Here is a 16,288-nt window from a genome sequence, read left to right as displayed (position 1 = left end):
TATGTTTTGCAGAGAGTTCTGCATTCTTAGAATTGGTCTCAGTGGTCTGCAGTGTTGGGTTTCCTTAAACAGAGCATCGAGAGTCTGTTCTATACACTTGACTTGTCCACGTCTCCCTCTTCTTTCAATGCTGTTTATGTGCACGAAAAACGAGGACTGAAATGTTTATTTTCCACAAACAGAAACCTATGTAATTAAAGCAGCTACAGAAGATTATGTGTTGACAATCAAAAATAACCATGATGCAATTGATATAAACCCCTTTGAAACAAGTCTTTATTCCCCTTTAGTAAACCCAGGATTAGAGTGAAGTTGTTCTTCATGGAGAGTAAGATCATCATCATCGTCGTCATCATCTCTCTCTCTCGCTCGCTCGCTCTCTCTCTCTTAAATATTAGGTTACACTGGAAATCACAGTCACTTACGGAAAGAAATTGGACCCAGGCAAAGATGACTGCAACCTGTCCATATATTTAACTATAGTAAATCTGAAATGTTAATATAAATGTTCATCGGTAGCTAGGCCACAATTAGAACCCACCCTGTACCATTACATAAAATTGTATTTAGATCGGCAGAGAATGATCTTTAAAAAAATGCCCCCCCCCATCAACAGAAAAATAAAATCCAACGGCAGGGATTGCTGACTTGAGCGAAAGAGGGAATGCATTAATTATTTTTAGTCAAAGTTCATCAACTTTTTAAAGTTGTATAGCACTGAAAATGAGACAAATTCCAAAACGTTTTTAAAAAAAATATTGAATCAATATTTCAAATAAGGCAAAAACCTTAAACCATATTTTAAAATAACTTTACCGAGAGCAAAACTACGAGGGTACATATACTACAATTCTAGAGCTTCTGCCTGGATGGTCACGAGGTCGATGTATGTTGGATGTTCATTTAGTGATTGAGGTATCCTCATGGTACTTTGAGACCCTATTCATAGCTGTAGTCAACAAATATAGTAACAAAAAAATCCGTAAGTATTTGGACAGCAGGATTATTGGGATTTTACCTTCATACAACACCAGAATAGATTTTTAATCAACAATCAAACTGGGATCAAAGTATATAGTTTCAGTTTAAAAGAGGTTTCACTGGAAGAGTTTCATCCATTTTTTTTTTCTGATTACATCCATTTTCTATCGACCCAGTTTTCATAAGATTATCCTGTTCAGGGTCATGGGGTAGCTGGAGCCAGTTGATGTCAGGTGAAAGGCAGACCAGGGGTGCAGTTGGCGGGGCATATGTCTCCCAACTTTCTGAGCCTGTGCCCTTTGCTGAACTCGTATTGTGGTTAGAACATCTGTTTGGGGGCCGGGAATGGGGAATTATTGGCCCTAGTATCACTTGTTGAGGTTTAGTTGAACTTCACAGGAGTTTCGGATGAGATTTCAAATCTGAGTTAGACACTCTTAATTTTGGGAATGACTGGTGTTGTGTTTGATTCAAAACATGTCAGGAGATAAGCAAAAACGTTGAACAGATTTCCCAAGTCCAAACTAATGATCGGCACAAACTATTTGTCTGTTTTTTTGGAGACGAAGGACTAAATCGGGAAGTATTCACATTAGAGTGGCTGAAATCAGAGGATTTGGACTTGTCAAAATAATATTTAAAAATGCTACCATATGCTTGCTGGCAAGTGTGATGTTTTGCTGAATTTTGTGTTCATTGCCACCACTGGGCATTTAATTATTTGGCTTTGCGACGCATTTAGTTCTTGGGACAGTTGCAATAAATGTCAGTAATGCCTATCGTTTTATTTATTGCATCACTCACGGCTCTTAATGGTTTCAATATAAAATTAAGGAGAACCACGACCCACTGGAGCAACAATTGTTTACATATTGAATATTTATTAATATTTAATGAGAAAACGGCTTGTTCAAACTCACAGCCATTTCTGACCAATAAAAATCGTTTAAAAATCACCCTCCTCATTTCAAACTAAATTATCATGAAACCCCCCCCAAAAAGGACATCAAAGATTTGTTTTAATGTGGGATGGGACCTTTAATAAGACAATGGTTTGGATTATTTTGTTTCTCTGAATCTGTTGCGTGATTGCCACTGCTCCCTGATTCGGATCCTCTGTGTTGCTTTTGTCCCTGACTTCAGTGAATCCATTAATCAATCAATGAAAGATGAATCAATCAACCTCAATTGACTTTGTTGTACATCTTTTTTATGTCACATAGGCATCGTTCGAAAGTGAAAAAAGAGTGACGAGTAGAATGTTGTTTTCAAACGTAGGGAGTACAATTAAAATGTCGTGAGAGAAATAATGCTTTCGAGTAAAGTACAGTACAGATACCTTGGGAAAAAAATACTCACACAGCCCAAGGTACTGTAGTTTAGGCCTAAATTCTGGTCGGTTCCTCCACGTCACAAAGCCATACGTTATTTTCGAGATGTAAACTTCAAGTATCCTTGCTAGAGAATCACATTATAATCGTACTGATACCATAATCTCGGCATGATGTCATGTTGGATTACCTGTAATATAATCAGATAAAGTGCTGGGGAAAATGAAAGCGTTTTCGTTTTCGTGACTTTCCAGCTCATTGACTTTGATTTATTTTGAAAGCAAAGAGCGGAAGTTGTACCTTTCTCCCTCTCTTCGCTTTGAATGTGGTTGTCAGTCACAGCTGGCTAGTTGGCTGTCCTGGAGTTAAGCAACATCGGTGTGTGAGCTGGGAAAGAGCAAGTCGCTGCAGGGATTTCTCGGAGCCGATCCGAGCGTCAGTAAAGGTGAGTGTTACGTTTTCTAACCTTCCCTCATTCATTTTACCTTTGATTCGCAACCGCTGTGATTGTTTTCGCTTTTTATTGTACGCTGCGCCCTTCTCACAATTGACGCTCGTATAAACGAAGCGCTGCTAAGTTGGATGAAACTTATTCATTGTACGCGGCTGTCGGACGACGTCTAACCGCGATGAAACCTGGCAAAAGTGCGAGTTGAAATTTCTAATTTGGCATCAACTCACGCTACGTTGTACGCGCCCGAAAACGACGCCACGAGATTTGATGAGCGTTGGTGTGTTTTTACCGCGTAGTAAATAGAGGGGACGTTTTTCGGTTTGAAGCTACGGAAGAAAGGTGTCATGCATCGGTTAGCTTCGGTCCAGCGGCGTGGTGCTTTTTTGCCCCCCCCCCCCTCCCCAACAGCCTGCGTCAGTGCGACTGGCGCTCATCCACGCACTATTTTGATCACGCTAAGTGTATTATAATGCCATTATATCTGCCCACTGACTTAAAAAAAGTGCTTATGTGACGGCAAGCCCTTTGTTTAAGTTGTGCGTAACATTTGACGCCGTGTTAATCAGAGCTCTGCTGTTGTGAATGAAAACAAGAGTGGAGGAAGGGACGGATGGAGTTTTGGTCCCTGACTGGAAAGTTGCTCCTGTTTTTGCAACATGTGATGCTCACAATCGCAATGTTTTATCCATAGGAAAGGCGATTGCTCAACCAACGCTCTTGCAACATTTCCAAGAAGTTGTGATTTAGACCCGTTTTCGTCACTTACGAAAGATGAATTAGGGTGGTGCATCCCTGTGTTGTGGCCGATATGCATTCACCAACGATTCGATACATGAGTTACTTGAGCAGCTATTGTAATGCCCCCCGCCCCCCATCAAGATGCGATGTGGTTCTGCTGAATTTGATCCAACACAACGAAATACGATTCAATTCCATTTGATACTACAATGCAAAGAAATGATGCGATGCGATTCAATGAGGTTTTTTTTCAACCACAAAATAACTTTTCTCCCAAAATATTTTTTCAGTTAACTGTACTTTTGTAAACATCTGACTCACCATTGCGATATTGATTTCAGCTTTTTACAACTGCTTGAAAAATTGATAACATGTGTCTCATTGGTGTTTCTGGAAACAAACACTGCCCGCTGTCATAATAATAACAGTAATAATAGTCAAGTAAGTGATACAACTTGGCTATGGTGAGAAACTGAAAACAGAAAAAAGATGAAAATAGAGAGGAAGTTACAAACTTAATCGGTTACATGAGGCAGTTTTTCACCTGACATGTTTATAAATTGAGGTAATGGTTCTGATTGAAATGAATGGAAATGCAATTAATCCATTCCAGCCCCAAAACTATAATTATACTTTTTTAAAACCGGTGTGTGTTTATAAATACAAATGATGCAATGTAGAAATAAGTGAAAACACCATTATAAAGAAACAAAAAAACTTAAAAAAAAACGCATGCTATTATTGTTTTTAAACTTTACCAGAGGAGGGGTAAAAAGGGAAAACATTCTTAAAGTGAGATATCACGTTATAATTTGAAAGAATATTTGGCTACAAATTTGTTTTGACCATTTTCACAATTTTCCTTCTTCTTTGGAGCCATTCTGACTGTTTAGCACTTTATTTTTTTGTTTGGCGAAAGTTCAACCTGTTGACATGGGACCAACTTCCGCATTCAATCATAAAACACCGCTATTTCTGACTTCGACAACTGGGTGAATTTGTTGTACGTAGCTGGAACTCCTGCCTCATGACACAGACAGCTATTGTGGCGTGATTACACCAACATGTCTTAATTACAGAGTCAGTACTATTCAAGAAATGGCATGCACACTAAATAGTGTGTGTGTGTGTGTGTGTGTGTGTGTGTGTGTGTGTGTGTAATCTATATATAAAAGTGGTTTTGAGACTTCTTTTACCATGTCACAAACGCAATTACCCCCACATTTGGATGATCATGGATGCGGAGGTGGAACATCAGCCTACTTATACAATGGCTTTCTGCAATGTAATGCAACGTTAAGTACACAGGGTTATACTCAACAAATACTTCAGTGTTTGCAACCGAGAGTCCTGCGTATTTTTCAAATTGAATCGACAATTTTTTTGTATTTATTTTTTTTAATGTGGGATTGTGTAATGTGGCAAAAGATGCCCTATTTTTGGTTCATAAACTGTTTCAGCATGAATGTGTTTGGCTCAGCACTTCATCATTGGTTTAACTCCATCTTTTTCATTGGTTTAAAAGTGTCTTGTTTGTGTTTGGAGGCAGCTGCGCACTATCAACAACACACATGATGCTGATGCTGGGGTCAATGTTTGTGTTCTGTTTTTTTAAATCAAACATTTTATCAAAGGCATTTGTTATTGATTATGTGTCTATTGCAATACTGTACATATTGTCGTAATAATATAATACTGGAAACATTTTTTGTAGCGCTTTTCTAAAAACCGAAAGATCCAATTAGGTTAAGATTTACTAGTTATTTCTTCATAAGTGTGTTTTCCCATATGTAGTAAATGTACTCTTTTTGTAACTACTCACAGATTAAAGCAAGGTAAATTCACTTTGTTCTCAGGCCAAATTAGGATATATTAACTGCATTTCCATTCATTTCAATGGCAAATGTTACCTCAGTTCACAAACAGTCATGAACACCAAGCTTCCACTGTGCCAGTCAGGTGTAAGACGTTAGTCACCATACAGCAACTTAAAAATACTTTGACATAAAATTTTGTTTGCAGAAGAGGGAAGACTGCTGAAGGCATTCTGACCTAATCAGTCAAACTATTGACTTTCTTAATTGTCATTCAGGTGTTTTAAAAAAGAAACCAACGAAAAAATTTAAATCACGCCTACTGTTCTCCACGCCTGCTTTACATGCTCCCTGCAAAAGTCACACAAGATAAATTGAAAACACCTTTGCTGCAATTTTAATTGTCTTTCTGTCTGAGAAATGAGGTTGCCAATATCAATATACTGTAGAGCCATGTGATGACCTGTGATCAAGTATTAACTGTAGAGTGACGTATTTGAATGTATTTTGTCAGTATTGGTTCGACAAATTTCCTGTTCGTCTTGTATACTAATCAGAGTGTTTATTTTTTTTCTTTACAGTAATCACTAAAAAAAGGGTGAGTTATTCTTTTGCTGATTTAACACCCAGGTTGAAAGTTTGCAATTACACACACATTTACAGGGATTCATCTCACTGTATAGAATTACCTCCCTAAAGCCAACATTCATAAAGAAACATTTTCCTTAAATTAAACCTTAAACCAGTCTTGCATTGGCACCTTTCCATTTAGAAACAGCACTACCTTGAGAAGCAAAAAGGTTCAAATGTGGTAACCTGTGACAAAGGGACATTTATTGTTTTCGTGATTTGCACTGCCATTAACAAAGACCTCTTCCCACTCTTTTCCACTCTCCATGGGCCACTCAAGCGGGTTATTTTACTTGAGCCGGCAATATGAACTCTTCTCTATTGTCCTCTTTGGCCCATATGGTGAACTCGCATCAGCCTCCTACTATTTCTGAATAGTAAATACCTTTTGTGGAGCGATCAGAGCCAACTCTGATCGCTTCACAAAATCAAACTGAGCTCTCTGGTGGTAATGGCAGAACCATCACGAAACATAAACAAACCGTGCACGCAATTCTGTAACATTTTTAACCACCGTACAAATAGATAAGATTTATAACAAAAAGCTGCCTATACAATAAAACAGCTCACAACTTGATGCTTGGTTGCTAAAGGCAATCTGGTTTGGGGGGGTTTCGTCTTTTTAAATTTTTTTTTTTTTTTTAAATTTAACATTATTTACCGTCGTACAAGTGGAAGAAGAATTTTGCTGCTTCATTCAAAACATCAATATTAATAGCATGACTGTGTGGTGGACATTCTATTCTTACTTTTGATCTATTGTCCCATACTGAGGAGCATGTATACCATATTTGTCAGTTGTCTGGTGGTGTCACAAAAAATAAATAAATAAACAAATAATACGCAAAACACACCTGTGGAGTTAATACGAGAAATGCTAATGCTCGACCAGCTGGCTGTATTCTCTTAGGGCTCAAATATAACCCCTCCCCCGAGCCCAAAGCAAGTACTGGGATAATCTCACTCTGTAGAGGACACCAAGCTACTTAAGCAGACTGAAGGTTTAGCAGTTCTAATCACTTCTAGGTTCTTAACCAAATTGCGAGGAGGAGGGCTTGTTGTGCTTTCCACGTGGAACTGTATTCTCTGTATTCTCCCTTTGCAAATGGTTTAAAAAAAATCAGGAAGAACCTTTACTGAAGTATCATTTCATATTGGGCCTCTTCAGCATGATTTTTTTTTTTAGGGATGTTCAAATAAAACACTCTTTCTGAATATAGGACTCATTTGTAATAAGTTAACAAAAGTGCAAAATTAAATTAAGACTTCTGCGAGTTTTAGTATTAGTTCAAAATAAATTGAATTGCAAAATAAACAGGTTCAACTGATACTATGACACTATGAAGTTTGAAAACAGGGCTGGACGATATGAAAAAATGATCGCTATATAAGTATTTCATATCAGCTGATATTGTTTGTTATAGAATTTTTTTTTTTTACCTATTCCAAAAAAGAAAAAAAAATGGATTAACGATAACGATATTCAGAGGAACAATACCATTCAAATTCTATTGTAGTAAAACTTGTTTTAAAGGAATGTGTACAACGTGCAATAGGGCCCAACGATTGATCATTTTGGCGGCCAAATCACAATTCCAGACAACAAGATCATGTGATGGTCAAAGCTTTGTTTTTTGGGAGCCCTCCTGACTGACCAACGTTGTATCAACATCTCACACACAAACGGCGTCTCCTTCCCACCATTCTCACCAATCAGAAACGGCATGCTACTCGCGACAGGACATGCACACCAATTAGCTCCGAGGTGCTGTTCGCGAACTGGGGGGGGGGAATACTACATGCGGCACAGAGGCTACAAGCTGCATTTGCTAGCTGGCGCGACTCTGCTAAACATTATCCTTCTGTGTGCAGGTCCTCTTCTCTAAGTACATAACTAAGGTAAGGTAATATTGTGTCGCCAACCACCAGCAAAAGTGCTTCCGTGTACAGTTCACATTTCACAAAGGTCTGGCTGGAGCCCTGTTCAAACGGAGTGCAACCAGCTGTGAACTGCAAATTAACAGGTTCATCATTCAATGTCTACAGTGAGAATAATCGTGTAGCGAACAGCAACGCAGTAAGTGCATACCCCCCAAACCCGGAAATATATCGGTTTAAGTAACCAGGATGGGGCTCTCATAAGGTTAAAAGTATATTATTTAATATATTAAATATTTAATCAATATACTTCATTTGAATTTTTTACAGTTACATTTGTATCGCGATAGGTACAATTACTGCGAAGGCATACAATTTACCCCATGATATGAATGTTAGGCCATATTGTTCAACCCTCAGTCTCATTTTGAAGCAAACATATGAAAAAAACAATTTACGTATGATGATACATCAATGTACAACGAGCATGTAAATTAGTGTCAATGTTTTTGAATTAAAAACAAAATCTATTTTAGATATAGTATTGCTCGTAATTACATTTTCATACTATAAAAAAGTATGACAGAGAACGGTAGGTTCTTGCTATTGGAACAGGTAAAAGGAAGGATTTTTCAACTTGCTGCATTGTGACTAATGTGCAATGTTAAGGAGGTAGCATGTCACTGAAAGGGAATCTAAACTATGTACCCACCGAGGTGTTTCATCAGTCATGCAGCCTCCTTTGCAAAGTACAATCTTTTAACTGTTTTACTGAGATAACTGCCTGTTTATTTTAACAAGGCAAAGCCACACCTTAGATGGGCGCACATACCGCATGGCACATGCACTCCTCCACTCATCCATCGTGTGTGCGCGCAATCCTTCTCCATGGTGTTTGGCGTGATTAAAACACACTTTTGTACTCCAAATTACATGGTTGAATTGTGGGGAGCAGAACTTATTCAACATCAGATTTTCTTGGCCTTCAGAGATCGGCGGTCGGTAATCGGCAGCCACTATTCAGGACGTTGAAATAAGGCTGGCATCGGTCCAAATCCAATACCGCGTTTCATTACTCGCTCATCCCTGAGTATTTATGCATGCTTTTGCTCAAGTGGAAGGAGGGTGGAGGTGTGAATCCTTTTGAATCCTTGGCTTTTTGAGCTCATCAAACCATCATGAAATTGGAAATGTGGTTTCCTGTTGCTGGCTTAGAAGTTCATCAAAGTTATGTCCGACCGGCAAGAAGGTAAAGTACAGGAGGAGGCCATCATGAGCTCTGTCTCGGTCAAAAGTTTTGTCTGCTGCAGTTGCTCTGGCATCACGGGTAGCCATGAACATTTACAGGCATGTGATCTCTCCAAGGCTTTTTAGTTCACACGGTAGATACCAGAGATACTTGTTTTTGTGGGAATGCACTCTTCCCCCCTACCCCAGAATGTAATGACAAATCAAGCCGCAATGCTGCACATGTTCAGATATTCTAGTAATGTTGTCGACTAATTGGTTGACATGTTTTTCCCTCGTTTGCTGCGTTCAGTTGTACCTTGTTATAAAGAAGAATTCTTTGCTCAAAGTACCGTTGCCATTATAAAGCCCTTGCCAACTGTGCTGTGCGGTTTTAAGTCACGAATGATGATGCGTTTGGTTAAACAGTTAATTCTTTCAGGTTTGATATGAAAGCGTTTTTGTGACTTGCGAGATATTGTTCTTCTCAGGTGTCAGATGAATTCCATATTGTACGACCGTGGGGGAGCTGCGCTCAAAACGTTCCCCTGTTCTACTTCTACAAAATCAATGTTGGCTTTCTCAGTTATCTCACTGTCAAATTTAACTGATCTAATTGCGCAAAGCTGCTTGTTGTCTTCTGTCATAAGCTCTTTAAATGGGCAAATCAATGTGATCAATTTGATTGCTCATGAAGCAAATCAAATTGAGCTGAGCTAATAATTGCACGAGTTGTGAGATCATTTGTTTCAACTGGAGGGGGAGTAGTAACCATGAATCAAAAGCAAAACACCACCTGGAAAATTTGCTCTCATGCACATATTATGAGGCCACCCACCAAACTCTCGACCAGCATGGAGAGGGGATGAATATTTAGCAGTTTCTTTTGTCCTCAATCTTTCTTTGACGAGAAGCAGAGGAGCACAAATGGTGTCTCCTTCCAAGCTGCAAGGTCAAAGTCCAAACAGCCTCCCTGTAATAGTGCTCTACAGCCCAGCTGGACCAAAGAGAAATACCTCGTACATATTTCGCTAATGGGCCGAAGCGCAAAGAATTAATGTCAGCAACCTCACCAAGAAGGAATGTCACCTTTGTGAAATTGTTGCTCAGCTTTTTCCTTGTTTTTGACATGGTGACCATTTCCTCACCGTTGCACATAACTGTAGCCTTTCGCACCCAATAGCAAAATAAATGCTACTTGTATGAGTTACTTTTTAAATTATGAATAAAACTTGTTTTCTTTGTGGAGGTGTGATTTGCTTTAAATAACTGAGACTTTCTCCTTGGACTGCAGCCAAGTGAAATTGGTGCGAGAGTGAGGAGACATCCACTTTGAATGTCTAGACCAGTGGTTCATAACCTTTTTCGAGGTACCGAACCCAACCAGTTAATATGGACATTCACTGAACCCTTGATGAGTGAAAAATAAATATATATATATTTTTTTTACAAATTCAAGATATAAAAAAACACATTTATTAAAAACAGAAAAAAGTAAATAAAATTTCAAGAGATAACTATACTTTTTTTTCTTTTTAATTGTATGACATACTATCACGCTAGTCACACGTGATTACTAAGCGAACTAACGACCAACACCAGGATGGCAGTCTACAGGGCCTGTGTTCTCAGCACCCTACTGTATGGCAGCGAGTCCTGGACCCTGTATGCATGCCAAGAAAAGAGGCTCAACACCTTCCACATGCGAAACCTCAGGCGAATCCTTGGTATCAAGTGGTCCGACTACATCACCAACAAAGACGTCTTGGAACGTGCCAACATCCCCAGCATGTACACCCTCCTCCGTCAGCGTCGCCTTCGGTGGCTCGGCCACGTCCACAGGATGGAGGACGGCAGGATCCCCAAAGATCTGCTCTATGGAGAACTCGCAGTTGGAAAGAGAACACAGGGCCGCCCACAGCTTCGTTTTAAAGACGTTTGCAAGAGGGACTTGAAGGCTGTTGAGATAGATGTGAAGGGATGGGAGTCACTGGCCCAGAACCGCCCAAACTGGAAACAAGAACTGGCAAGTGGTCTGTGCCGTGGGGAGGAGAAGATGAGAGCATCGGCAGAAGACAAGAGAGCCAGGAGAAAGAACAGCCAGGACAAACAAGCGCCTCCCTCCAACTGTGTGTTCAGGTGCATCCACTGCAACAGGGACTGTCACTCCCGGATCGGCCTCTTTAGCCATACCAGACGGTGCTCCCAATCAGGCACAAACAGATAATCACACTGTGATTGAAATGCCAATGATGAATGTGCTTGGCTTCACTCCTACCCTGCTCTCCTTCACTAATTCCATTCCCTCACAGCACTTACTTGAGCCCACATGGTTGAAGTGTAGAAGAAGCTGCATGGTATTGAAAGAAAAACAGCCTCCGGTCCAGCTCTCTTCATGTGAAAGGTGTCGAACAGATGGCCGATGAACCTATCACTTTTCTGTAATCCCTCATCAATGAGAAGCGCTGCTTGAACGCACCCGGCGCAGTTTAGGTCCAGATGAGGAAGTATAGGCCCTGGAGTAGGGATAACACTGGCTTGCCCCGAGGCATTTTTCCATAGTGATAAGGACTCGGCCAGATGCCTGCACACTGCACAGCATAATCACTCTCCTGGTCTGTTGCTGCCGGATACACAAGTTTGTGTGGAAGTGCATCCAAAAGGGAGGTGCCTCTTTTTGCAACTAAAAACTTGGAGGAAAGTACCAGTAAAAGGGGACAGCGGGGACGTTTCAAACTTTTTGTGGTCTTGTTTTAAAGAGTGGTTCTGTGGGGAATGCTGCATATTGCAAGGGTTCTTTTTCATGTCGCGGCCTGAAAATGGATGCTATTGAATGTAAGAGGGGAGAACTATGGTATGTGAGCTGTCTTTTGAACTGTGAAAGGATCAAGCTCAGGATCTCAGTAAGTGTGTATGAGGCTACTTTGAAGCTTGGTGCTGTTGTAGAATCATAGTATTTTATGTGTGGAAAACTGAGGGGTGCGTACACACGGCCACAATCAAATTAGTGTTGCACGATTGTCATGTTTTTTTCTGCAGCCGTTTTGGCAGCGCGATGTGTCATACACGCCTAATTCAGGGTACGTAATTAAAATGGAAGGAAGATTTGAATTGATTGCGTTTTTTTTGTTTTCTGGCAGGCGCTTTTTGTTTGGTCGAATTGATGCTTGATATTTCCTGTTCTCCCCGAAGGCTGAGCTTGGCACTCCGCTTTTTGTATTGATCAAATAGGCAGATTAAAATGTATTTGTCCTTCCTAGCGTAATTATGAAATTAGCAAATTAAGAAGAAAAGAATAGGGACAAAATGAATCATCCAACATTACAGAATTTACAGTCACAAAGCCCTGTTGATAATATATGGCTTTTTTTTTTTGCCAGGTTGTTGTGTTGAATCCTGAAGTAACATGAGATCATTCCTGCCACGTGTTACAGTTTATATCGACGTGTACAACAACGACCCTGCGCTTGTCGCATTATGTCATATTTGATCATGTGACTTTTCTGCAGACCTTAGAATTGCTACTTAACATGATACAAGCTTATGGCAATGTATGCTCGCTGTATTTTTTAAGCATCTGTGTCACGTGTTTACTTAAACGTTAGTTTGTTGTGGAAGCACATGATGAGTGATTGATTCCTCCAATGCAGTCATTGTTGTTTAGTATAATGCGGTTGACATTTCAGCTTAAAATGGCTATTTGCTGTCATGCTTTAAGAAGCCGCCCTTTTGCTCTATTTCTGGCCCACACCAGAGTTTCTTGGTTTTTATCAAAACAGAGAGCAGTGTGTCATAGCTTATAGTGGGTAGTGTTGCGTTTGGCAGTTTCTGGAGAACACATGTTTGTGGAACCATGGAATTTAAACTTGTTTTTTTGGAATGCGGAATGTGCATGTGTTTAAGCCGGAACATGTAATTAAAATTCAGAAGTATGATAACAATAGAAACCTCACCACGCAAGGGAAAACAAACTCAAATCCATATGTCTTACTGGTTCTTGGTGACACATATGATGTTAACATGAACTAGAGACAGTCCCAATACAAAAACGGTAGAATAATAGAGAGAAACACATTGTGCTAACTTCATTAGCCTGTGTGCCAATCTGGCTATTTTAACACTTCAATTCACGAAAGAGAGATGAGGCTGTCCTTTCGTAAATGTTCTTAACTCTTGTTTCCATCTGTTGTATTCGGCAGTGCTGCCGTGACAAATTGTGCCGTAGTGAGGATGGGACCCAACTTCGGATGTTAGATGGATTCCTTGTTCTCCTTCAGGCCACAAACTAGTTGAGACTCATTTGACTCAGTTGCTGAAAGATGATTCAGCAGTCGGTTGCAGCCAAATGTTAGAATCCTCAACAATCAATTACCCCTGTAATTGGTTACGTCCATCTGTTCTCAGAGCATTGAATGGCTTGCCAGGCTCGTGCTCTCCCTCCTAGGCTTGCATGAACTGATGACGACTCCGCTGATGTGAGGCGAAACATCGAAGACATCCAGAACAGTTCAGTTTGGCGAGCGATTCAATGCCTTGAGAATGGCTGACAATATTCACAGGCATTTTCGGTTATTGTTGGAATCTCTTATTCATTGCAGGTCGAAATGGTTTCACACTATACGTATAACCCAAACTAGCAAAAATGTAATTGTTTTCTCTTCCTAGTTCACTGCGCCATGACATTAGCATATGTTCAAGACAAATATTTCTCCTTGGGTCCGGTAATCCTCCAGTGATGAGAAAATCAGCTTTTTGTAATTTTTTTTCCCTAACCAAGGACATTTGTCGGTATGCCCTTGTTACAAATTTGACATTTATCAGCCAGTGTTTGTCTTGCAAGGCAAAGAGGTGATGATCAACCTTTATCTAAAGTGGGATTTTCTGAATTCCTTCAATTCTAAGGAAGCCACCCCCGCTGCAGTTCCTCACCCGCACTCCGTCTTCATATTGATCGGCCACTTGACTCCATTAATGGAGATTCCTTAAAGCTGATCTTATTGTAACAATATTATTCCCACCCCGCCTCCTCCCTTTCAGAGTTCCCTGTGCTCCACATTTTCCTTCCTTGTTCATTTTATAAAATTAGAAGCCTTTCTAGAAGGGGCTAGCTACTCTTTGCTAATGGTTACTGGCATGGGGTAGACCCAAGGTAAGAGGGATAGCAATGTGTTCGAGGGGGAGTTTTTGTGTGCTTTGTATATATGCATATCGACCTGTCTCCTCAAATATGCTTAGTGCTAGTGAACCAGGAAGTAGATTAGGTAAGGTGAGATAGGTTTTCCACAGAAAAGTGATCATTCAAGAGTATGACCTTATCCAAGACTCAGTTGGAAAGGGACGTAGTGAGAGAGTTGAGGAGATATACTCATGCCATGGCTGGTGGTTTAGCATTATACTTAGTCAGCTAGCACCTTATAAAACTAATAGAGCATGCAAGCTAGTGAAAAGAGTAGTGTGAGGTATGGCCTTTGGGTGGGGTTGTTATAGTATACTTCTTTGTCATGGGCTCTTTTCACAAAACGCAGGTGACTCCGGTGTCTCACTTTCACTTGAGTTGCAAGTGTGGTTTTGTATTTGCACACCAAATGTCAGGGTTGGGCATTGGGGAACGATAGTTTTTGCTGCAAATAAAAACAGAAAGGATTGTTCTTTTGAGATTTTTGCAATTCCCACCTTGCAGGCTTAGGGAGGGAAGGAGTGAGGAAGAGTGACTAATGGGAGGGATGGAGAAAAAGGAGGTGATTCAGTAGAGGAGGAACAGTCGATGTAGACCGAAGCAGGATAAAGAAAGATCGTCAGACAGTGGAACCAGAAGCTAAACAGCTTGGCCAGGACTGCTCTCTGATTCTCTATGGAGAGGATTATCCAGTGACAGCGGTATGTATCATTTCTTCCTTGAGCCCATGAGTGATGAGTATCATTTTTCACAATAGTTCATTACATTATGGTTTACAATCTGTTTACATAAAATCTCCTGTAATTCAAACATGTATTTCATGGCTGCTTTGCTTTGAAAGGATATCCTCATACATATCCATATAAAACAAAACAATTGTTATACCATGTAAAACCCTTCTCATATTAATAAACTTTTTTAAAAAACGTTGTACCCGAAAAGTATTAACTACCAACTATTCACATTGTTGATCTAACCAAATTAGATTATGGACTTCATTTATCCGTTGAGGAAAAATAAACGACCGTAACTGCTTTATTGACCACATGTAAATGGACCTGATCGTGATTGAATGAAAACTCATTAACTCATTAATCAACTCCCAGCAGTCCTCTCCATTCACAACAACCCTCGTATGCAACATTATGCAGGGAGCCAGGTTAACAGCCTGATTGATTCACAATAGGGTCCATGGCTCAGCTGTGTGGCGCATTGTTGTATTATTTGCATGGGCCAGCACAATAACTGACAACTCCCTAAAATGTTGCTGGCCTCAGTCAAAGGTGAGCAAGCTCACAGATATTAGATCATCACAAGTTGGTGAAGTTTTGCTTTAAGGTGGTTTTCTCCAAGCTTGAAGGGGGACTCTAAAAAATCTATTTTGATACGCTACCTGTTTAAAAAAATTGTGATTAGTAATGTAATCCAAGTAGCATAGTATTCAAGTAATGTAAATTGATTACTTTTACTTACTTTTTGGATTACTCCAATGCCATGTATTCCCCCCCAAAAAAGACAGATGCATGTAAGACACTTTTGCTACAAGCTTCGCTATTTTATCCACTGGTAATTGTGAAATTGTAAATATAGCAACGTAATGTTCTAAAATGCAATATATGTGTAGCATATCTACTTGACAGCACATGGCTGTGTCTTGTAACCTTGTTCGCATCTCTAGCTAACACGGAAGTGGATTTCCCGTGTGTGTGCTGTCCACTGTCCAAGCCAGCCAATGGCAGTCATTTTGCCGATGGAGTGAGGGAGAGATTGAGGGAGCAAGCGAGCGTGTGACACGCAGCCTCAGCGAGACAGCATTATGGTCTTGTATATGAATGGACTATCAATAGACCCTTTGCCCCGGAAGCCAGAGGCCAGCCATCTTGCGTTGCCACTGGGGCTGACAACTTGTTACTCTATTTTTTTCCATTGAAAACACTGGCTGTGTCCGAATATCCTCTTATCACTATCTAGTCCCACACTACAGAGGTTAACAAAATTAACCCGCTATTGGAGAAATCTGTGAAGTAAGAAAATTGTTTTTAATATATATATATATATA

The 16,288-nt window shown here is 40.1% G+C and overlaps 1 protein-coding gene across 1 annotated transcript in view; it reads left to right on the top strand.

Annotated features, from left to right (window-relative positions):
* Positions 1–2,606: 2,606 nt before the first annotated feature.
* The window catches only part of LOC109526826 (solute carrier family 45 member 3), a 45,780-nt gene continuing 32,098 nt past the window's right edge, over positions 2,607–16,288 (top strand). The window contains exon 1 of the mRNA XM_019888373.1: positions 2,607–2,757. The gene's annotated coding sequence lies outside the window, so the exon portion shown is untranslated. The remainder of the gene's footprint in view (positions 2,758–16,288) is intronic.

This window comes from Hippocampus comes, unplaced genomic scaffold (assembly GCF_001891065.2).
Source record: "Hippocampus comes isolate QL1 unplaced genomic scaffold, H_comes_QL1_v1.1 scaffold112, whole genome shotgun sequence".
In the NCBI taxonomy this organism is placed as follows: Eukaryota; Metazoa; Chordata; class Actinopteri; order Syngnathiformes; family Syngnathidae; genus Hippocampus; species Hippocampus comes.
The sequence above is the reverse complement of the archived record's forward strand: the minus strand, read 5'-3'. Positions and strand labels throughout refer to the sequence as shown.